The sequence below is a fragment of the Lygodium microphyllum genome, chromosome 30, assembly GCF_053477565.2.
Source record: "Lygodium microphyllum isolate KBCC chromosome 30, Lygodium_microphyllum_v1.1.10, whole genome shotgun sequence".
Taxonomy (NCBI): domain Eukaryota; kingdom Viridiplantae; phylum Streptophyta; class Polypodiopsida; order Schizaeales; family Lygodiaceae; genus Lygodium; species Lygodium microphyllum.
The window spans coordinates 31,035,235-31,059,301 of NC_141164.1; the positions used below are offsets into that span (position 1 = coordinate 31,035,235).

Below are 24,067 nucleotides of genomic sequence, written 5' to 3' on the forward strand. Positions count from 1 at the left end.
AATAATTTTTATTTAATTAAAAAACTGAGAGTCATAATCCAACATTTTTCCTAGATTGACAAGGACTATAGCCACCCTTCATGGAAGTTACAACGTGAATGAGAGTTATGAGCCATATTAATCACTAGTATTAATGTGTATAGTATGGATGGTCCAAAAATATTAGATTTTTGGGCAAAACTAGCATATTTAAGATATTACTTAATATTAATTATTGTAAATATCCTAAAAATATATGGAGATTTCTAGAACAAGATGTCATGTAAAAAGAGCAAGTGGTTTTTTCAGCTTGTTCTGGAGATTTAATACAAAAAAAGAAGCATTGGTGAAATCGTGTGCATTGCGATCGCAGTTTACAGGTAGTAAAAAACCCTTTAAACAGGGAGAAGAAGAAGGAGTGATCTGGAAGATTTCTAAGCAAATATCTTGGGGTCTTATCTCCATTTCGGAGCCAACAGAACTATCAGAATTGTGATTTGAGCATCAGATTGTTGATTTTTCCAAAATCCCCTCCATAAAGAGCTCCTCTTCTCAGTCAGAATCCTTCTTCTCTTGTTTAGCTATAAATATGAGACATGGGGGGCAGGTAGAGAAGCACAAGGAGACCCCAAGAGGCTACAAGAGAGAGGCAGAGAGAGGGAGGTAGAAGGATACCCCTCCAAGAGATTGCAAGAAGGAGGGAGAGAGAGAGAGAGAGAGAGAGAGAGAGAGAGAGAGAGAGAGAGAGAGAGAGAGAGAGAGAGAGAGAGAGAGAGAGAGAGAGAGAGAGAGAGAGAGAGAGAGAGAGAGAGAGAGAGAGAGAGAGAGAGAGAGAGAGAGAGAGAGAGAGAGAGGTTGCGAGGGAGAGAGTTAGCTCAATTCCCCCTATCTCGGTCTTCGACTAAGCCTCTTCTCTTACACTCTTCCATCTCAAATCCAATACTCCTTCTTTATCTCTCAAATCCACTTGTAGACAATGGCCCCCAAGCAAAAGATCTCTCCAAACGCTGAAACTCCCACCAGAACCAACGAGACCGTGAACCAAGGGATCGCAACTACGGGAAACACATCTCTTATGAATCAGGTGCACCTCGTTGTATTAGGGAAAAGAAATTGGGAGAAAAGAATGTTTACATTAATTATCGCAACTTAATTAAGCATGTTTCGAGATAATGAGTGTACTAGGAAAATTTTGTTCATCGCATTCATCTTAGGTGATAAATTAAAATTGCACTTAGAAGCCGTTAAATTGCATGGAAATTTCATGCTAATATATCTTAGGTGAAAGAATTTCAAATCCTAAAGAGTTGAAAGGATTCTTCTCAAGGCCCATCTTTCTTGAAGCTGAAAGGAATTCAAAGTCCTTAAGTAACTATATGAATTACACGACAAACCCTAGTTCAAATGAATACATAGGCTTTCATTGTAGGGAAGCCAATGTCCCAAATTGCAATCAACATTGCAAGGATACTCCTTCATTCAAAAGAATGAGGAAATTAAATTAGGTTATCTCTGGAAATACCAGATGATAATGGGGATAAAGCCAAGACTAGATGCTATCACATCAAATCGGTCGACAGAGAGAACAAAGAATTGTCTAGTATATATTGTGCACTTATGCTTGTGTTTGTACTTAGGGACACCAGTTTGGAAAAGGAGTCATCTAACAAAGGAATTGATAAGAAGAAAATCTTTCAAACTGGATTCAGGTTGAAATACCTAGGAAAGTCATGTTGAGCACCCCCAACTAGCTGCCAACCCTTTCCAAGGGGGTTTTTGATAGCCACATCGAGAATGTGGACCGAGCCCATCGTGAGAGGTCTCTCCATAGAAACATTTGTTCATAGAGGATGCTTGGGTGCCAGGGGAGGCTCTAGTTGTAAATCCACTGCCTTTGGGTCCTACTCAAATGGTCTACGTGACTCGGAAAGGAATGTCAAGGCACTGTTACTAGTCCAAGGACAAAAACTTGGAGGAAAATATGACGCATCCTTACGGATTGCGGGAATCATTCTACGGATGGGATTTGTATCTTAGTTGAAAATTTAATATAAAGTTCACTTTCAAGGAATTTTTCTGATCTGTTTTCATGTCAGTGCATAAAATTACATAAAGGAACATGTGACTAACGGGTTGATTAAGGAAGCTGCTTGTATGTGTTACCACTAATGTGCCCTTAAGTAAGTAGGAAACTAAAGCTATCAAGGGAAGGGGGTGGGTGGAACCCTCAATGGGTTTGTCCTACAGCAGGGTGGTCCTAGAGAACTAGGAGGCTTCTCAACATTCAAATTGCGATGACGTATTGGCCTCAGATAATGTAGGGTAGAACCCTGGCTCATATCGTTTTAGGGGACCGAAAGGGGACTTCACCTTATGGGTAGAGAGGTCGAGCGATGCATCCCTCTCTTTTCCCATTCTCTTTGAACCAAGTGTGATATGAGTCCACCTCAATTTAGATGCTTTGCGCAAAGTAGATCATCTGAAGACCCACGCTAGAAGGCTATAGAATGACTTGACCATTAGAAACCTAGGAAGATTCATGTTGATCTTAACAGGGTTTACTGATAGGTTTTGTTGTGGAGTAGACTCCGTAGTCGCTAACCGACAAGCCTTGTGACATTCCATGGGAGTGCCAAGTGGCATCTTTTAGATCAAACTCCTGATGGACTACTAAAACGTGTCATGACCTAGGCACGTTACACTTGAGTAAAGAGGAATGGGGATATAGTAAAAGGTATAATAAATCTTTAAGATTTTTGAAGTTTCAACCAAGAATCAATGCTTGCCTTGTTGAAAAGCTTTGGGAATGATGAACATAATGCTTATGGGAAGATAAAGCCATAAAGAATCCTTCAATGATGAACATGGATGCCACTATTGATCATTGTCAAGGTAATCATCCTCAAAAAGAAGAGAAAAGTGAGCAAATATGAAAGTATAGGCTATTTTCCTATTGGTTTTAGAGTAAAGCTTAAAGCATATGGACCATTGACATTGTCATTGCCTTCAATTCTTGTTGTGGACATCTCAAATGGTCAAAAGCTCTTGATAGAATGATTATATAGGTCAAACCTTTGAGCATATCTGAATTATATGTTGAGATATCGAGCTCCACTCATGATATGCTAGGGTGACTGTTATGCATTTAAGTCACTGACTTGTTAGTTGCAGATGCGGTTGGTACACCACCCATGAATAATAGCTAGATGACAGCCATCCTTATCTACTCTAGTTCGTGGCTCAGGTAGTATGCCACTTTAGTTAGTTGAGTTTGGTTTGAGACCCATATATAGGGTTCTTCTATTTCTCTGTACTAGAGTTCTTTTTGGCTTACACAACTAAGAAGAGGAAAACTGTTTTCAGCCTCCACCTTTGTGTGTATTCCCCCATTGTGTAAGTGAGAAAGCTACAAATGAGACTCTTGCCCTCTCTCCCACAATCCTGACATGGTATCAGAGCCTGGTTCGTGGTAAGGAGCTCAAGAAAGCAAACCAAGTTTGTGGTGTTCTTGTAAGAGGACCAGTGTTGCTTTCATTTTTCGAGTTTGGGAGCAAGTCTCTACAGGTAGCATAGCCGGAAAGTGCAAGAGTGCATTGTCTCAGATTGAGATGCCCTTCGCTATGTAGCAAGAGGGCAGTATATGTTGATTTGAGGCCATTTCAGGGCCTGTTTTGGAGGTGGAAGTTTTCCACATGCACTCAGGAAAAGGCCCTGTTTTTTGCTGTACGACCACTATTCTACAGGTCAATGAAAAGTTACCGTAGAAAATGCATTGTATGCTTGTGCGCAGAGACATTGGGAGTTACAGAATCATCCTTCTTTCCTGTTGATGCAAAATCGTCACTATGAAGTGACTGTGTGGTCAAATACCACTTTCATCAGTTTTGCAGATTTGCCCTTGTGAGGTTGAAAATGTGTTTTTTGCAGTGACAGAATTTTTTACAGTGTTCTGTAATGGCGTCTGATTCTCTTTCACAGATTGTCACTGAAAAGCTTGACAAGAACAACTTCCAAGCATGGAAGTTTAGAATGACGAATTTCCTTATGGGAAAAGGATATTGGGAATTCGTTGCAGGAAATGAAGAAGAACCAGTTCTTCCTGATGTTTCCAATCAACAGCAAATGCAGGCATTTAAAGGATGGCATGAGAGAGCCAGAAAAGTTATGTACTGGCTGTCTATCAGTATTTCAGACTCTATGATTGTGCATATTCAGGATGTAAGTATGCCAAAGGAGGCATGGGATACTTTGTCAAAAATGTATAGCACAAATATGCAAGCCAGGAAAATGCAGCTCAAACAAGAGTTGCACAATGTGCAAAGAGAAAGTATGAGCATCAATGACTACCACATGAAGGTGAAGAAGATTGCAGATGCACTTGCTTCCATTGGGTCGCCAGTGGAAGATGATGATTTAGTTTCTGTGACCTTGAATGGTCTAGGAAAGGATTATGCACAGTTCCGAACATCCATTTCCGTCCGTGAAAGATTTCCTGATTTTGAGGAGTTGATTGCTCTTCTAATTTCTGAGGAGCAGAGAAATAGTGGTGCATCTTCTTCAGGAGGAACTTCAAAAGAAGCTGTCTTCTACTCAAATGCTAGAAGAGGTAGATGCAAAGATAGAGGAGGTCGATTTGGAGGCCATGGTAGAAATCAGAATATGCAGCAAACTCAAGAAAACCAATCCTATGGAGGAGGACGTGGTAACTCTAGAGGCAAGGGGAGCCAAAGAGATCGTGGTGGATGGCAAAGAGGCCAAAATGCAAACAACAATGTTGAATGCTACTACTGTAGTAAAATCGTTCATATGGTTAAAGGCTGCTATAAAAAGCATAATGACATCATGAATGGAAAGTTGCAACAAGGAAATTATGCATCTTCTAGTAGACAATGTGATGACAGAAATGAGCATTTGTTTATGGTGCAGCACATGAACAATTCTTTGACAAGTGTAGAAGAAAGCAACAAAGTGTGGTATGCTGACTCAGGTGTGTCAAACCACATGACAGGTCATGCAGAATGGATGGAGGATGCAAGGAAAATGGAAAAACTAGGATTTGTGGAGACTGGTGATGATACTGCACATCCTATTGTGCAGATTGAAAAATTTCCTTTGTCTATGCAGGATGGGAAAAAGAAATACCTATCAGATGTATTTCATGTCCCGAATATCACCAAGAATCTGGTTTCTGTTGGTCAAATGGTTAAGCAGAGCTTGTAGGTCAGATTTAATCCTCATGGATGCTTTGTTGAGGATATGAAAAACAAAGGTCGCTTGATAGCAAAAGGACAGAAGAAGGGTAGAATGTTTACGTTGGATGCAGACATGCCTGAATTGAGTGCAGCAATGTTTGCACATGGGACCGGTGCAGTTGCAGATATTGATATCTGGCTTAAACTCATTGGTCATGTTAATGTACATCGAATTAAATCAATGCAGACCCAAAATATTGTTGCAGGATTGCCTAAATTCAAGGTTACAGAAATGCATAAGGTATGTGAAGCCTGTCAATTTGGAAAACAGGCAAGGAAACCATTTCCTAGACATGTTCAAGAGAGTAAGAAGCCATTGGAATTAATCCACTCTGATTTGTGGACTACTAAAGCTGCATCTCTTGGAGACTGTCATTATTTTGTCAGTTTTATTGATGACTATAGCAGAAAAGTTTGGGTATATTTTATGAAAAAGAAAAGTGAAGTGTTTGGGCATTTCAAAACTCTTAAAGCTATGGTTGAAAAAGAAACAGGCCTGCAAATAAAATGCCTAAGGTCAGATGGAGGGGGAGAGTACCTCTCAAATGAGTTTGCAAGGTTCCTGCAGGAGCATGGCATAAACCAGCAATATTCATGCAGTCATATCCCACAACAAAATGGAATTGCAGAAAGGAAAAACAGGAATATTGGAGAGGTATCTCGTGCCACGCTCAACGAAAAAGACTTGCCAGATTTTTACTGGGCTGAAGCAGTTGCTATAGCAGTCTACATAATGAACAGGACTCCCACTGTAGCAAGACATGGGATGACTCCAGAGAAGAGGTATACTGGTAGAAAACCAGATATTTCTCATTTGAAAATTTTTGGTTGCATTGCCTATGTTCATGTGCCAGATGAGTTGAGATCCAAGTTGGATCCAAAAGCTGAGAAGTGCATCTTTATTGGTTACTCTCTGCAGCAAAAAGGATATAGATGCTATAACCCTTCTACTCGTAAGTTTACAGTGAGCAGAGATGTTATTTTTGATGAGATGAGTAGCTAGTATAAACCAGTAAATGTGATTGATAATGTAGATGCACAAAATGGTAATGCTACACAGAATTCACAGTAGCAGTCACAAGATATTAGTGGTAGCAGTGGTTCACAATTCGCCATAGACAGGCAGATTGAGATCAGGAGAATCTTCTCAAAGCAATGCAGATAGTGGTATGCAGGTATCACGAAAAGGAAAAGAGAAGGTAGATCAGCCCATGTTCGATGTGAATGCAGGTCACTCTTATGTGGATGGTGAATCCAGTGGCTCAGAACAGAGCATTGATGATGAGTTGGGTATTCCTTCTATTGTTACACCTGGAGTAAGAAAGACCAGGGATGTTTTGAGAGCACCTAGAAGTGAGCCTACTTTGCGCAGGTCTACCAGAGCTAGGTATCCTGTGGATAGGCTGAAATATGATGGATTTACAGCCATTCACTATGCCTATATAGTCAAAGTGATACAGGAACTAGAACCCACTTCTTTTGAGCAAGCCATGGGAAAAGAAAAATGGGAGAAAGCCATGGATGAAGAAATGGATGCTTTGGACGCAAATGCTACATGGGAATTGGTACCTTTGCCTAAAGATAAGAATGCAGTTGGTTGTAAGTGGGTTTATAAGGTGAAGCACAATGCAGATGGTTTTGTGAACAGATATAAGGCAAGATTAGTAGTCAAGGGTTATGCACAAACATATGGCATTGATTATGAAGAAAAATTCAGTCCGGTTGCAAGGATGGCAATCGTAAGAGCAGTCATTGCTATGGCTGCATCATAGGGATGGTCTTTACATCAGATGGATGTAAAGAATGCCTTCTTGCATGGTGATTTGCAAGAAGAGGTCTATATGGAGCAGCCACCAGGTTATGTGTATGCTATTCATCCTGAGTTTGTTTGCAGGTTGAAAAAAGCCTTGTATGGCTTGAAGCAAGCACCTAAAGCATGGTCTGACAAGATAGGATAGTATCTTGTTACTATTGGCTTTCAGATTTCCAAGGCAGATTTCTCACTTTATGTGAGAAAAACATAGAAAGGTTTATGTTGCTAGTCGTTTATGTTGATTATTTGATTATCACAGGTGATAGTGATGAAGATATCCTTCATGTAAAAATGCTATTGAAGCAAAAGTTTGACATGAAGGATTTGGGAGAGCTGCGCTATTTCTTGGGCATTGAGGTGATCAGATCACCAAGTGGTATACAGCTCTTGCAAAGGCAGTATGGATTGGACATGTTGTCCAAATATGGGATGACAGGCTGTAAGCCTATTTTAGTTCCTTTGGAGCAGAATGTGAAGCTGAGCGTAGATGCATGTGAGCTTCTGGAAGACCCTACTATGTACAGACGCATAGTAGGAAGTTTGATTTATATGACTATTACCAGGCCAGATTTGAGCTATGCTATTGGATTGGTAAGTCAGTTTATGCAAGCTCCAAGGAAATCGCATTTGGATGCGGCTAGATGCATACTCAGGTATGTGAAGTCGACATTGCAGTATGGACTATTTTATGAGACTGGGGTTCAGATACAGTTGCATGGATACACTGATGCTTATTGGGCTGGTAGTATTTCTGATAGACGATCTACCAGTGGATATGTGTTCTCTTTTGGGAGTGTTGTAGTCACTTGGAGCAGCAAGAAACAGCCTATAGTTGCCTTGTCGAGCACAGAGCCGGAGTACAGGGGTGCAGCAATGGCTGCATGTGAGGTAGCTTGGTTGCATAAGCTACTTTATAATATGCATCAGCCTATAGATGGGCCAGTTGTCATTTATTGTGACAACATGAGTAGTATACACTTGGCAAATAACCCAGTCTATCATGCTAGAACAAAGCACATTGAGGTGTATTATCACTATGTGCGGGAGAGGGTTTTACTAGGTCTTATTGATCTAGTTTATGTCAGCACAAAGGATCAGGTAGTTGACATATTCACGAAGGCATTGGGCGCAGAGAAGCTACGCAAGTTCAAAGACCTGCTTGGTGTGCAGGAATTGGGATTGAGCTCGAGGGGGAGTGTTGAGATATCGAGCTCCACTCGTGATATGCCAGGGTGACCGTTGTGCATTTAAGTCACCGACTTGTTAGTTGCAGATGCGATTGGTACACCGCCCATGAATAATAGCTAGATGACAACTATCCTTATCTACTCTAGTTTGTGGCTCAGTTAGTATGCCACCTTAGTTAGTTGAGTTTGCTTTGAGACCCATATATAGGGTTCTTCTATTTCTCTGTACTAGAGTTCTTTTTGGCTTACACAACTAAGAAGAGGATAAGTGTTTTCAGCCTCCACCTTTGTGTGTATTCCCCCATTGTGTAAGTGAGAAAGCTACAAGTGAGACTCCTTTCCTCTCTCCCACAATCCTGACATTATATAGCTGCTATCCTAGGCAACCATATCCATATCTAAAGAAAAGCCTTCAAGGTCAAGTATTATTGTAAAGAATGGATGCAAAAGTCTCTAATAGTCATATATGAGCTCTCCTTAAGCTTGAGATCACAATGATCTTGTTGAAATCAATTAGGCCTTCACCCTACATTTGTGTCGTAGGCTATAATAAAATCTCCTTTTGGCTTGTGTAAAATATGGTCGCAAGTCATGTCATAATGGTTAGTCTTTTCTCCTTAGGATATAGGGGAGAAGAAACAAGAAACTAATAAGACCATTAAAGCTTTGAGAAAGAGAAATCAACAGGTTTCTCCATGGAAGAAGCTTCAAGAAGAGATCAAAGGGAACAGGAAAACACTTGCTTGAAAAGTAGAAGTGGTTTTAGTCATCTCTAACAATTTCTGTAGCCTTTCCTTTTGGCCAAAAACCTTCAAAATGGTACCAACTTTGATGATGACATATTAAAGTAGTAAGTAGACTACCATTTCACTCTAGATCTTGTCCATGTCCTTCAAAGTGACTATGATTTTTTGTGGTAGAGCCTGCCTATTCCCGATTTCAAAAAATAACCAAATAGAGACTAGATCCTCAATTACTATAACTAATCTTTCATGAACAAGACAACACAAAATCTTGAAAATGGAATCTCTATTGGATCAAAGACTTGCTATGATACCAATGTAAGAAATGAAGCTTCTTCATAGCATGATATACTCAAAATACAATAAGAGATATTGCCAAAACCATAGCTAAGGTGACCATAGCTTGGATTCTCATTGCTAGGATGAAGTATTAGAATGAGGGAAAATAGAGAAAGACAACAAGATACCCACCTCTTGCTATGGTGGAGCAAGGTACACACCCCTTTGATATGATAGAAGGTCCAAACTAGATATCCTCAAGTGGAAAATTGATTAATGAGCAAAAATATGTGCATATGTTACATTTTCACTTTTATAATCTTCCATAAACATGTGATTTATTACAATTCCTTAATACATATTATTTTATTCAACTTTTGTGTCCAATTTGTCATAATGAAAATGGTCAAATTTTCATAAATATTAGCATCTTAGGCCTCCAAAAAGTTTGTTAAACCACATCCTACTTCAAATTCTTCCAATTAGACCTAGAAGTAAAGACACTAACAACTCTCAGGATCACTACTCAATTTTAACCAAGAATCACCATACCTTAATATCTTACAATCCAACTACGGATTCATATTAGTAGTACTGGTGGCCGCTAACTATTGCTAATGTTCTTTGATGAAGTCTAGGCTAATGTGTTGGCCTATTCTAAATCTTTGAAGGATCAAGAGATTCATTTTAATATTGCACTACAAACCCTTTCCAATAATCAACTCAATGTAGAATAGTTGGGATATTTAATGGACTTCTATTCTTTCACAAAGTGCAACTCAATATGGTGTAAAACTCTCACCTTATCTTCTTGATGCTTCAATCTAACCAACCATGCACCCTTCTCTCTACCCAAGAAAGAAAGAATACATGACTAGCTTCAAGGCATAGTGAACTTACAAACTTATCTTGCATTGCAATGTGAAAAATTGAAGGCTCAAAGATGATTTCATGACCCAAGCAATATGATCCGAATCAATCGCTCCTTTGTATCCACTACCAAGTATGCCACGATGAGAAAATAAGATAGAGAAGGAGAATAAGAGAAAGAAGATGGAGAAAGGATTCACTATGCATGGTCCTTTACTCTTGCGATCTCCCAATCTTACACACAACCTCAAACTCAAACCTTTTCCCATGAATGGGAAGAAGAAGAATAAGAGCAAGAAAATGATATAGAGCTTCACTTTCCCCTAGTCCCTCACTCAACACACCTCACACGCATACACACACACACACTCTCTCTTTAATGAAGAAAAGATCATAGAATAGAAGAAGAGAATGTAAAGATTAAATAGCTTCAGTGAAAGACGTTCCACAACAGGGATGCATCAAAAGGGTAAATATAACTGAGTCATTCCACCCTTATATAGACCAAAATTAGGGTTAGGATTAGGTTTCTTCTATAGGATAGTACATTTTTTTTGTTTTATGTATGATTTTTGTTCAACTTTTCATTTTAAGGTTTGAACACCCATGTGAATATTATTGTAGTTACATATTCATGTGTGTAACCCATACAATAGTTGTGGGTGCAACAAACACAACTACAAGAGATAATATAATATGTATCGATGGAGTGAGCCCACATCTTAGAAAATAATACATCCATGATAATTCCATATCCTTGAAGTACAAACATAATACAAGTACCCAATAATACAATGAATTGCCCTTCCAAAAAGAATTTGGTTCGTTCTATTTTGATTTTTCTTTTACCTTCTTTGGCTTTAGGGAGGATTTTTAGCTAGAAGAGAGATATGAGAGGATGTATTTAAGAAGGGAGAGAAGAAATACTTTAAGAGGATGGAGGGAACAATCATAAGAATGAATGTGCCTAATTTAGGGGAGAAGAGGACTTTAAGAAATGATGAGAGGGGGTACTAAGAGTTCTGTCATGCTAGGGGATCAAGCATGGGTTAGGACAGATCCATGTATGTGTCCCCACATGCGTATTGATTTTGATCGGTATCAAGGGGGACCATGCACGCCATTGTCAAAAAAGGTGTATCACTCCACCTATATTCCATTTATATCACTCCACCTCTTAGCACTAGTATAAATGCCTACCATGAGCAAGTAATTTGTAGCATCATCTTGATCCAATTGGACAAGTTACTAAAAGTATATCAATCCAAGCTCCACTTCACCCTAGAGTTTGGTTCGAGTAGAGGAGAGCCCTTCAAGCCCTTAGAAACTCTTTAGAGAGAAGACAATGCATGGCTTAAGAAAATTTCTCTACTACAAGAGTTTGTCATGATTGTACAAGAAGAGCAATATTACAATTACAATGATCTAATATCACTCCAATCCTTTATTTCACTAGTCAATTTGAAACAATCTTGCCCTTAATGACCAAAGTCGTCGTGCAACCAAGAGACATGTGAAGGTGGTTGAATTTGGTTTTATACCTTGTCTATACACATCCTCAAAAAGTTCTATGTCCATGTTGCCCTCATGTCTTCCCCATACCCTTTTTGCATTCCACAAGAGACAAAGTCCTAGTAGATAGGTAGCTTTTCAAATACATTTTGGCATTCTAAAAGCATGCTACATTTTCAATAATTTATTGACCACAATTTTTTTCCAAATCCTTCTTAATTTGACTCAGGATATATTTCATAACTTGTATCCAATGTTCCACCAAGCCACATGCTTATAATACAAATAAAGTAATGATGGAGCCCCAAGAGGAACGCTAAGAAAATGAGAAAACTATTGCAAGAAAATCTATCTTGTCACATCAACAATCATGTTCTTCATACTTTAATTAACCACAAGAAGAAAATGAACACCAATCTTCACGCAGTATCATATAGTGAACTTCCACGGATTCATCATAATAAATCTCTAACATATTCTTCATAGAAACCATCCAAGAACCAAAAGAACACAAAGAATAATCAAGTTTGAATGAAATTCATCACATAGTATTCATATTTTGTCATCTTCATAGTCTTCATAGTCTTTCTCTCATGTACATACAATGTTTATTCATAAAAATTGGATATATCTCATACATTCTCTCTCTCACATATGTGCTCTCTCAATAGTACAATAGAATAACAAATAATAACCCTCAATAATCCTCTCTTGGTTGTGGATACCCCTCCCAAGAGTTATGCATGGTATGAAGGTTTACCAGAGCCCCTACAATGTCCCTTAAGGCTTATTAATGTCAATATCACTTTAGCCTTTAGTTCAAATCTTCATCAACTACAACTTTTCCTTCTTCAAGCTATTTCAAGCTTGTATTATTCCTCTTCAAAGATTGCAAAAAATCCCCAAGCTTAAAATCTATCCATAATAACACTTATAGAAGCAAATTACATACCACATATAGGAGCTCTACATAACATTATAGAAGGTCAACAGAGGCATAAAAACCATACAGCTAAAAAAAAAACCACTTCAAACCATCCAAAATGTTTTAACACACTCTCAATCATTCTTCAAAACACTCATTCACAATCTTAACCTTTCAAACAAAAAGAAAACATATCGAATTAGAGGCAAAATAAACCCTATCAAAACCAACAAACACATAACAGAACCTATCAACACATTATATCTCACCAAAAACTAGCATGAGCTTCTCAAAACTATTCAAACATCCCAACACACTCCAAAATACTTCCAAACTCAACAAAAATCAATCACTATATCACAAAATTAACTATTCAACTAACAAAAACAATAAAACTTAGCTTAAAAAACAAGTAAATTCAGCCCTCATCAGCATATCCCCACACTTAAATCAGGGAGCATCCTTGCGACATTGGAAAAAGAAAGAATACTAAGCCGAAAAAACTAGCTCGACGGTGCTATCTTGGATAGCAATTAATCAGCATCCACAAACCCACATGGACTCTATCAAACTCCAAAATAACCTAGATCTCTCAAAAAGATTGAAAAAAGGAAAACACCTTGAAGTATGAACCAATTCTTATCTTACAAAATATAACCAAACAAAATAATAAAGGATATAAGAGATTATTCCATTTCTCTACAAGTCTTCCAAACTTGAGCCATATCAATAAATCAGCATCTTCAAATATTTTCAACTTTCTCAACAGAGTATTAGCTTATACACAACACAAAAGACAACTTGGAACTCATGGACAAGAACACAATCTTAAGTAGACATAGACAAGAGTGAAAGTACAAAGTACAATAGCTTTGCATTCAAATGATTGTCAAGTACATTGCTTTATAGTTCTAGGATGGCACCACTTTTTCTCACTATGCCTATGGGATACGAGGCAGTTTGTTGTAGAAGTGTGGTTGCATATGTCTCAACACCCCTCCTCAATCACAACCATAAAAAACACAGAGTATATAGAGGTTGTCATGAATAGAACCTTGCTAAGTATAGACATGGAAAAAAATAACTATATAAAGCTAGAGGCTATCACAAGGCCTCACTAATTATATAGAGGATGTAGTGCATAGGTTACATGAGGGTTACAAGGCTAATGATTGGAGCATTAATGCAAGTACATACAAGGCTTTTAAAAAAATCTAAATAATAGGAATAGAAGGATTGATGAGGCTTGTCCTTCTGTTCTTAAGTGTCTTCTTCTTCATCTTTTTCTTCTTCATGGCCTTCATCTTTGACAATTGCAAGATAGTTGGCCTTTTGTCATCTTTTCTTGGCATAATTTTTTTTTTCAATGTATCCAGTTCTTTTACAAAAGTCACAAACAATGTCTTTCTTCTCTTTATACTTGTTGTTCACATAGAGCAGCTCTTCTTCTTTTGAAGTGCTTGCTTGTCCTTTACCTTTGAGCTTCTTCTCTTCTTCAAGGAGTGATGCTTTGATGTCTACCAGCTTTGAATTTGGGGATGGGACCTTTTGGGAAGGAAAATAAATATATATGCTCTTTTGACCAAAAAGTTATAAAAAGAAGCTTTTAAAAAAACAAGAGAAAAATAAAAGAAAGTTGGGAGTTAGGGACTATCTGGTTGTTCTAGTAGACCATAGAGGGTTAACAATTAAACTATATGAGTTCTATTTGGTATTGTAGTATTAGCTTGCCTTGTATGGGTTCTTTGGTAGGCATGGATCTTATTAGTGATGCCATTTTAGAAGAAATATTTATAGTAGGAAAGTAATGTGGCATTTCATTACCTTGAGAGATCATTATTGCTTAGTGGCTCTAGAACCCTTCCTAGTTGGTATGGTCCATATATTGGATGCAGCTACATTATGCAATCTAGTGGGGAGAGAGTAAGGTGAATGCTAGCTTGCATTAGTTTTTGTACAACTAAAATATTTGTCTTTCTTACCTTATAATAAGAAACTAGTAAATATTTTTCTATCTTTTGAGTGTCTACTAGTCTTCTATGTGTGGTCTTGCAGATCTTGTAGCTGTGCTTGTGTGGACACTTCACAATTAGCTGGAGGAGAAATGATGACACCTAGAAACATACCAAATATTGAAATTTTTTAAAACAAAATTGTATACATTTGACACATTGTTACCAAACCTTTATATTAATTTTATGCAGTTGCAATGTTCATAGTTGTAATCTTTGAAGGATGGTCTTCCAGTATGGCAAGGAGATGTTGGTGCAAGGAGGTTCTTCTATGGGACGAATGTTTAAATGCATGGATCTAGAACATGGCTATGGCAGATGGAACACAAAGACAATGTTCATGATGACATAGATTGAAGAGACCAATTGTTACTTAAGTGAATTAGGTTACAATATGGAAGCTTGGACTCATAAACACAATCTTGAGTATGATACTAACCATGATTGAAATGAGAAAGTACAGTTGTATTCCATTATTGAATGATAAGAAGGCACATCACTTTATAGGCTCATGATGGTTCCCTTTTTCTCCACTATGCTTATGGGATTTAGGCATCTTGTATTTCAGGCATCCTTTCTAGTAAATTGTTTGTGTCTTGCCATATTTCTCCATACAAAGAGGCTATCACATGGGTGTAATTGCATATTTCTCAACATCCCTCCTCAATCACAACTATGAAAAAGACACTAAGTGTACAGAGGATGTCATGAGTAGAACCTTGCTAAGTGTGGGTATGCCACAAACATGGTAAACACCAAAGACTGTCACAAAAACTGCTAAGTGTGGGTACCAAAAAACATGACTAACATCCAGGGGCTATTACAAGGCCTCACTAAGTATGTAGGGGCTATTATGCATAGGCTACATGAGGAGTTTTACAAGGTGTATGTCAGGAGCATCAATGGCAAGTACGTACAATAAAAATTCTAGTAGAAATTTGGGTCAAGGACCAACATTCCCTTGCACTCCGGGGGGTCGATCAACAATATGTACCTCTAGCACGTGAGTTCAAAATAATGGTACTTAATATCCCTAGAATCTACATATTTACAAATACAAAAGGGTGAAAATTAAGGCCTAAAATTTAACCTACAAAAGGGGTTTTTTAATTAATAATTTTCCAGAAGTTCCTATTGCAACTTGGGCATGTGGGTATCATGGTTTACTTGGAACAAGGGAGTTTTTGCATATTGTTAAAGTTTCAATTCCCAAAGATGGCATCCTATAACTTTTTAAGCATGTGAGAGTTTTAGTTTATTAGCATTGCTCATTAGGGTATATGCTTATACAATGGTGCGATGGCAAGGTAGTTCAAGCCCAAAAAAAATTACCCAAGGTTAATTGGAGTTAAGTGTCCCATTTTTTTGAGTTAAGATTTGTGGATTTGGTAGTTGAAAATATGATACTTTTTTCATAGCACCTTCCCATGATCCCTTTCTCCAATTCACACCAGGCAATTATGGCAAACATCAGGCTCTTTGTGTGAGTTTTGTAACTTTTGCATATTTGAAAAAGTTACAAAACATCACTGATCATTTCAAACTTTAAGAGCCAATAGATAGTTAACAGAGCCATAGTAGTGTGTAACGGCTGCAACAAAATCAGATATGACCTTCAACACCCCGTCAATTGATTGCGTGAGAAAGTGAAGTTGAAAATCATAATGTTCATTATCCTATTCTGAGAAGGGGAGGGGCCATCGAAAGGTACTCTTAGAGCCTCTTCCCACCCAATTTTAGTGGGGGTTTTGAGGCCCCACTACTATTCAAGAGTCCCACCATAGTGATACTGGGGGCCCTAAAAGATAGGGTCGCTAAAAAATTTCCAATAATGGAAAGAGTAGGTGCAAACACAATGGAGCTGTTCATGCAGGGGTTTTTTTTTGGGGGGGGGGGTTCCAACGGTTTTTAGATAAAATCGAAAACCACTCCAGGCCACATGGGGGGGGGGGGGGGGGAGGTTTCAAAATCAGGGGTTCCCCCTAGAAACACTCCCACACTGGTGACCCTCCCAAAAACCCTTTCCAAGTTTAGACTTGACGACGTGTAAACTATTCACGTCGAAGGAAGTTTTTTTGCTTTTTATTATTATAATATGTGCAGGGCACTACTCGTGTTGAAGGAAGTTATTATTATTATTATTATTATTATTGTTATTATTATATGTGCACCCTGCGTTGCTTGGATCAAATCGACAGGCTGACTGATTGATCCATTTTGAGAGAGAGAGAGAGAGAGAGAGAGAGAGAGAGAGAGAGAGAGAGAGAGAGAGAGAGAGAGAGAGAGAGAGAGAGAGAGAGAGAGAGAGAGAGAGAGAGAGAGAGAGAGAGAGAGAGAGAGAGAGAGAGAGAGAGAGAGGATTACTTGGTGGCACTTGCAAGGTACCTAGGTTTTGAAGGTACGCTGTTACCATTCTTGACCTATTAAGAAGGAGGAGAGATCAACAAGGAAGAGGATCAAAAACAAAGAGGATCAAGCTGATGCAGTTGGCGCAGATGAAGATTGGAGAGATGAGCTAATGCAATCAGCATAAGGATGATTACTCCATGAGGTGCCTCTTCCAACTCGATGCCTCTTTCTATCTTTTCCTGTGCATGCACGGCAAGCACTTTTGCAAGGTGTTTTCCTTCTTCCCCAACTCTCCTTTTTGTTCTCTATCCTCACCTCTCTCATATTGTCGTGCCTTCATATCCTTGATCCATACCCATGGAAGTAGAAGGTTTGCCTGATGGCTTGTAACCTATGTACAAACGTGCCTTCATTTCCTTGGCATCGTGTAGGAACAATGATAGAAGGCTGAAGTTTTTAATGGTTTTACATCATCTTTGTTAGGAGCTCACCAATGTCTTGTGACTCGCCATTCAAGTTGTAACTTCTGGGCCTTTGGGATTTTCCATATAAGAAGTGGTGCACAAGACATCCCTATGGTTGTAGCTGTAATCTGGCCATTCTAGGGGATGTAGTGTTTTTTCCCTTGATGATCTGGGACATGCAAGCTATCCTTGCATTGATTTGGCTTGTAAGCAGTTTTTTCATCCAGTCCTCAGAAAGGAAAGAATTACTCTGCTCATAAGCATTTTACTTATGTAATTGACTTTTAGTTCAGATGCCATCTGGCATCATATAACTTTTATGTACATACAGGTTCAACCTTGAAGTGGCCTGAACATCCCATGCTTTGTAAGGTATCCAATATGATATAAAATGTATAGGTTACTGATTGATTCAAATAACAAAAGTACTACCTATTTTACTAGTCATTTGCTCCTAATGTATTGGGCTTAAATAACATCACATTGTAACATGCCTCCATTTATCATTGGGCTTAAATATTTCGACAAACCGCTTCTCAAACTAAATAGTTAGTTTGTTGGCAATCTCATACAATCATGAAATGTTACTATAATTTTTCATTCATTCTCTAAGTTATTGTTGTAATGTGCATATGTATTTGTAGGTAGGTAGGTGTGAATTTATATATTCACATTTGTGTGATGTACACTGTTGTGTTATATGTAGTCAACATTGAATAATACATCACGATGAGAGTTGCCCTGAACTACCCTTGCCTTGACAGGTATAGTATCTTGTCCAAGAATCGACTAACAAAAGAATTTGGTAAGCCACTCTCTCTCTCTCTCTCTCTCTCTCTATGTCTCTCACATATTTATGGATATTTTGTTTCTATGAAAGTAGATTGTACAAGTTTATTTTGTGGTTTTTTTTTACATAGGAGTCTTGGCACCATGGCATCCTTTTTTAGGATTCAAGTGGTCGATGGTGAGAGACAGGAGGAAATAGGCCTTGTTAGAGTCAGAAGATACATAGGCCAAGCCACATTCTCTCATGTTCGAGAACATATTGAAGAGGATGAGCTTCTCTTGGAGCCTTTTGGGTTTCTTGGTGAAGAAGGGTATGCATTGACCAAGCGACAAGAGGGACGATGGACAATCAATGATCAGATCCTAGTTCGCATCAAACGAAGCTTATGAAATGTAGAGGAATCTCTCCCTCCCCCTCCAAATAAAAGACATTGCTCTCAATCGGTTGCTGATGCAGATTGTGAGGCTGAACCAAATATGACTACAAAGCTGAGTAGTAAACTATTGAGTCTAGATATTCTTGAAGTTGGGCAATGAGAATGTGAGAGAGTTAGATCAAAGCTCAAAGAAATGGCAATACCGAGGGATGATAGGTTTGAGCTGCATTCCAAAGAAATGGCAATACCGAGGGATGATAGGTTTGAGCTGCATTCCAAAGAAATGGCAATACCGAGGGATGATAAGTTTGAGCTGCATTCCGAAGACTTTGATGGGGCTCCTCGTGTGAGAATTTGGTGTCAGGAATGTAATGAGCTTTATGGTGAAGACTCGATAGAAGGAAATTCCCAAAAGAGTACCTCAGCTAGCAAAGGATGACAATACACAAATAGAAGAAGCAATAGAGATGTTGCATTCTTATATGGCATCAAATGAAGGTACTATATCTTTCTTTCATCTCCTATCTCTTTTTATGTTCAAAAGTTTTATTATCTTTTTGAATTCAACCCTTTCATGTTAAATTTTTTGTAGATTGGGATTTTGAGTTGACTGAAGCTATGCTAGATGACTTTAAAGACAAAAATCGCGTGAAGGTGAGATGCAAGATTGATGATGCATAGCTGCGATTATGTCCCTCAAGGTCAGATCTCTACACAATCCTCAACGAGCACACAAAATCAAATTCTCACATAAAGTCACTCATGAAGAGCAAGGAAGGTTCAAAGGCAATACTCACAGGCTTGCGAGGGCGTCCTCAAAAAGATACGGAGCACGATCCAAATAAAAGATCTCTCACAAACTTCTTAGTCTCAACGAAAATAGGAGATACAAGTATGAGTGCTTTCATCCCCTCTTCTAGTCATGATACAGAGACTAGCAATTGGCTAGTAATTTTGAACTTGCTTTGTTGGGGTCTTTGGATCCATGAAGTTAAAGTAAACAACAAGTATATTAAGATAAAGCCCTTCTTAGATGATCAATGCGATGGAAATAATTGGTTTGCTGAGCCACACACCAAGGTAACCTTACAAGATGGAGGCACAAACTTTCATGTGAATGGATACTTTCGTCACATTAACTGCCTATGCATTTCACAGGATGGGCGCCCATTTGAAGGATTCACATGCCACCACTGCAAAGGGATAGTTAAGTCGTCTGACTTTAGAATGACATTGTATAGAGATGAGAAGGTTAAGACCAAAAGATAATATAGGGGGACTGGTGCGGAAGAAGACTAGATTATCTCACAAAGAATGAGCTTAGAATGGCATCTATTTCTACTAAAAAGTGAGTAAGGAAACTCAGCATGCAGCTATGGTGGAAAAAATCTCATGTTGCCATTATTTCTGTGAGAGTCCAAACTTTAAGAGAAGTCAACATAGAGTCTCTTAATTGTAAGGATGTAAAAAGGTTCTGCAACAACATAATTGAAGCCCATAGGTTGGGCAAGTTTGGTGGTAAAGCTGCCTTGCGGGACTTTCTACAAGATGTTTCCACAAACATGATTAGGTCAAGTGCAGGATGAAGATATAGCAAAAGCACAAAGGTGATATTTGAAATTGCGAGGATGTGGGGGGGGGGGGTGGGGGTCTAAAGCTACATGATTTCCTAAGTTCCAACCTTAATGGACCCTCTTTATCAACAACAAAGAGAGGGCAAAGACATGCCACTCAATTTGTACCAGGCATACACTGGTACATTTTTTATGCGATTGCTAAAATCTACAAGAGGAGAAAGAGAAGCATGGCATCATGTCAAAGGTTCCTTTCATTTTAGTGGAAGACAAAAATGCCATAAAGAAGCGGGTCAGGTAACAATATCATGGTCTTTCCAATAAAAATGGATCCATACCTTGTTTGAATTAAGAAAGTATTGTAAAAGATTTTGTGCTTTTTTCACCGATGCTTGTAGGTGGAACCCAAAGGATGATACGCTTGTGGGGTTTGATGGATATAAATCAGACGATCACGAGTGCTTGACAGCATGCATGATCAAAGTGGGAGAAGGACAAGAAGAGTATGAGAATATTGTTGGTGCATTTCAAAATTGTGTTATTGGTGGGTATGCAAGAGTTTTCCTTGCAAACCCTTTGCATGATGCTCTCCCTTGGTTGGTCCTAGTTCTTCATTGTATTTGCAATCGGTTTGATGCAAGCTTTGTTGGCAAGCAATGGGCAATCATTTTAAGTTTGTGGGATGAGAAGCTAGGACCCACAGTTGGCCCAATCATTGGACATGCATCCGACGGTGATAGTCGGCGACGAAAGTTGAGGCTTACAGATTATGTAGACCAAGTTTGGCAGTAGATTTAAACTCAAGTGGGATGGATGGCCAGTCTCAGCAAAACTTTCAAAAACGAAGTACATAATGGGAAAATTTTCGTCAATATTCTTGACAAGCCCAAGCGTCAGTTGGCTATTGGTGATGTTTGGATCACCCTAAATCATGTTCTCATCATGTATGATGGTTTCTCTATTGACAAGCATATGCTAAGAGAGGGAGATATTAGGCGAGATGATCGTCAAAATTGGGCAGGAGCTCAAAGAATATGTAGCAGGCAAGTGCAATGGTGTTTGGGAGAACTAGGAAATAATGGAGTACGCAGAATAGAGAGGGGTATTTTCGGAACACAAGCGTATCTTGAAATTTCTGGAGACTACATTGACATCTTTTTTTCTCCACACTTGAGCTTGGTGGATCGAGTCTATCTTGCAGGAAAAGCCTCTTTCTTTTTTCAGATTTGGAGGTTGTGGATTATGCATCATACCACTTATACACTGAGTGTAAACTTCATAAGCAAGGAGGCATTTTTGGATGTGCAACTCTCATGCCATTTTGTTGTCTTGTTAATCAAGTATTTCAGAGACTACTTTTTGATTTTCAAATGTCCTTTACATCTTACAGGCTCAGATGCAATTGAAATCTTCTTTAGCAAGATTGGGAGCATGGTGGGTCAAGAACGCTTGTATGACATGATGTATATGTTGCATACTGCTGGGAGTTTGAATAGGCTTGCCTACTTGGAGTGTAAAGAGAATGGTCCTTTGTTTGCAAGAGCGCACAAGAAGCAATAGCATGTTTGGAGGGAGTTGAATCTCAAAGACAACGTGCCGGAAGCTAATCTAGAAGACTATGATTGCATATCAAGTGATGATAAAATTATTGATGCTTTGAAGAAGGGGCTGAAAAGTGCTCATGAAATGTGTGAACGATTACATGTAAAACCGAAGGGCAAGAATGAAATGAAATGGTGGCTTGAGCCTTGGTCAATTAGCTTTATAGATGCATATGCACAAGAATCTAACTCAGAAGAAGAAGATCAACCAGCTAGTCAGGAGTCAGTAAATAGTGAGGATAGTGACAATGATGCATGCTTAAGTGAGCATTAGGAGAAATATGGACTCTCTTTTTTGCCCCTTAAGGAGTGAATAAACAAATATAGGCCTAACCAATGAGAGAGCTGGGATTCCAGATTCATGTAACATGAATCTTCTAGCCATATCTTGGACCAAATCTTCCCTCAGCAATAAAATAAGGGAAAAGGGGAGTACAAAGCTGTCACTTCTTGGAAGTTTGTGCCTCGAATTTTCATTTTCTTATTTTTTATGTTTGACTTTTCTTTTCTCCCCTTTTCAGTTTCCCCCTCTTTTTTAGGCAAAACTCAAATTTGTCATATCTCTTTCCCCGCTTCTTCTTTCCTGACGAAATTTTACAGCCTCACTGTTTCTTGCCATGTCTGTAACCCTATAAAATTTCATTTGCTTTGCACAAGCACAGAGAGAGATTCATGTGTTTTATGAGAGCAAAGCTTGTTTTACCAAAGCCCTAAGATTCTCTTCACAAAACTCTACAGGTATATTTTTCTCTTCCATAGATGTTCTATGGTAAAGTTTTATCTCGTTTGGAGAAAACCTGTGCAAGTTATGTGCATTCTCTGACATGTAATTTCTTTTGTTTTGATGCTCTAGGAGTCTCTTACAGTCAATAATAGTGATATTTTGAATACTCAACTTCTTCTTCAACATCTTAGGGTTTCTCTGTAAACAAAGTTACAGGTATATTGTCTTGTTTTTTTGTTGCTCCACTGTTAAATTTTATCTCGTTTAGACAAAATGTATACAAGTTACATGCATACTGAGCTTTCCTTTGTTTTTTTACTCCAAGAATCTCCGAGGGTGAAGAACAATGATTTATTAAGAACTCAACTTCTACAACATCTTTGGGATTTTGAACACTCAACTTCTTCTTCAACATCTTAGGGTTTCTTTGTAAACAAAGTTACAGGTATATTGTCTTGTTTTTTTGTTGCTCCACTGTTAAATTTTATCTCGTTTAGACAAAATGTATACAAGTTACATGCATACTGAGCTTTCCTTTGTTTTTTTACTCCAAGAATCTCCGAGGGTGAAGAACAATGATTTATTAAGAACTCAACTTCTACAACATCTTTGGGATTTTTTGCAGAGAAAGCCACAGGTATATTGCCATTTTTTACTACTGTTCCATGGTTAAATTTCAACGCATTTGGACAAAGCCTATATAAGTTATATGTATGTGTTGACCCAATATTTCTTTTGTTTTTGTACTACAGGAATCTGTCAGTGAAGGAACAATGGTCTTGCTATAAGTCAACTTCTTATTCAACATATCTAGGGATCTTTGTGAAAGAAATTACAGGTACAATGTTTCTTTTTTAAATTGATCCATTTAAATTTAATTTCATTTGGAGATAACATTTGCAAATTATACACATGTTGATAGGTAACTTTTGTATTTGGTTGTTACAGATGTCTTCACGGAGGAAAAATATCAGTAGCATACTTGCAGTGGAGGTCTTCAACAGGAAAGATAATGGCGGTAATTGGATTTGTGATAAGTATTATAAGTTGGATTGGATTTTGATGCACCCAAGTACTCGAGGGAGTTTCAAGGTCAAGCGCAAGGATGTTGCAAACCCTAGCAAACATTGGAAAGGTAGAATTCTAGAGTTCAGAAAAGTGTTTAATGGCACAAGTGCAGTAACAGAAGTGTTGATTCAACATGTTTATACGCATAAACAAATCTCTGTACACGACGAGAACAACATTGCAAATTATAAACAAAACAATAAGTTGTTAAATTTTATCATTGATTATTCTTTTGTATCAGAGTTGTTTTTAAAAGTCTTTGCAGTATTCTAATTTAGTCTTGTTTGATTGACAGCTCTATATCCATCGACTTTGCATGAATGGCAGAATGTGGAATGTTTAAGCGGCAAGATACATGTTTGGCATGAAGAGATAGGTTCTTTGATCTATGATAATACCTCTACAAGTCAACTTGCCACTCAAAATATCTTTTTTTATAATTCATTGTATGTGGTAGAAAGCCAGAGATTGCAGCATGTCCCATTGCCGCCACTGTCTAGTGGTGAATGGTTCATTGGTAGCTTGGAGTTGTCAGGAGCTTGCAAGTCG

The 24,067-nt window shown here is 38.3% G+C and overlaps 1 long non-coding RNA gene across 1 annotated transcript; it reads left to right on the forward strand.

Moving 5' to 3' along the window:
• Window positions 1-22,424: 22,424 nt before the first annotated feature.
• LOC148009678 (uncharacterized) lies at window positions 22,425-23,286 on the forward strand. Its single transcript, XR_015689651.1, has 4 exons — window positions 22,425-22,666; window positions 22,776-22,895; window positions 23,005-23,087; window positions 23,203-23,286. It is a non-coding gene; the product is annotated as an uncharacterized LOC148009678 (long non-coding RNA).
• Window positions 23,287-24,067: the final 781 nt, after the last annotated feature.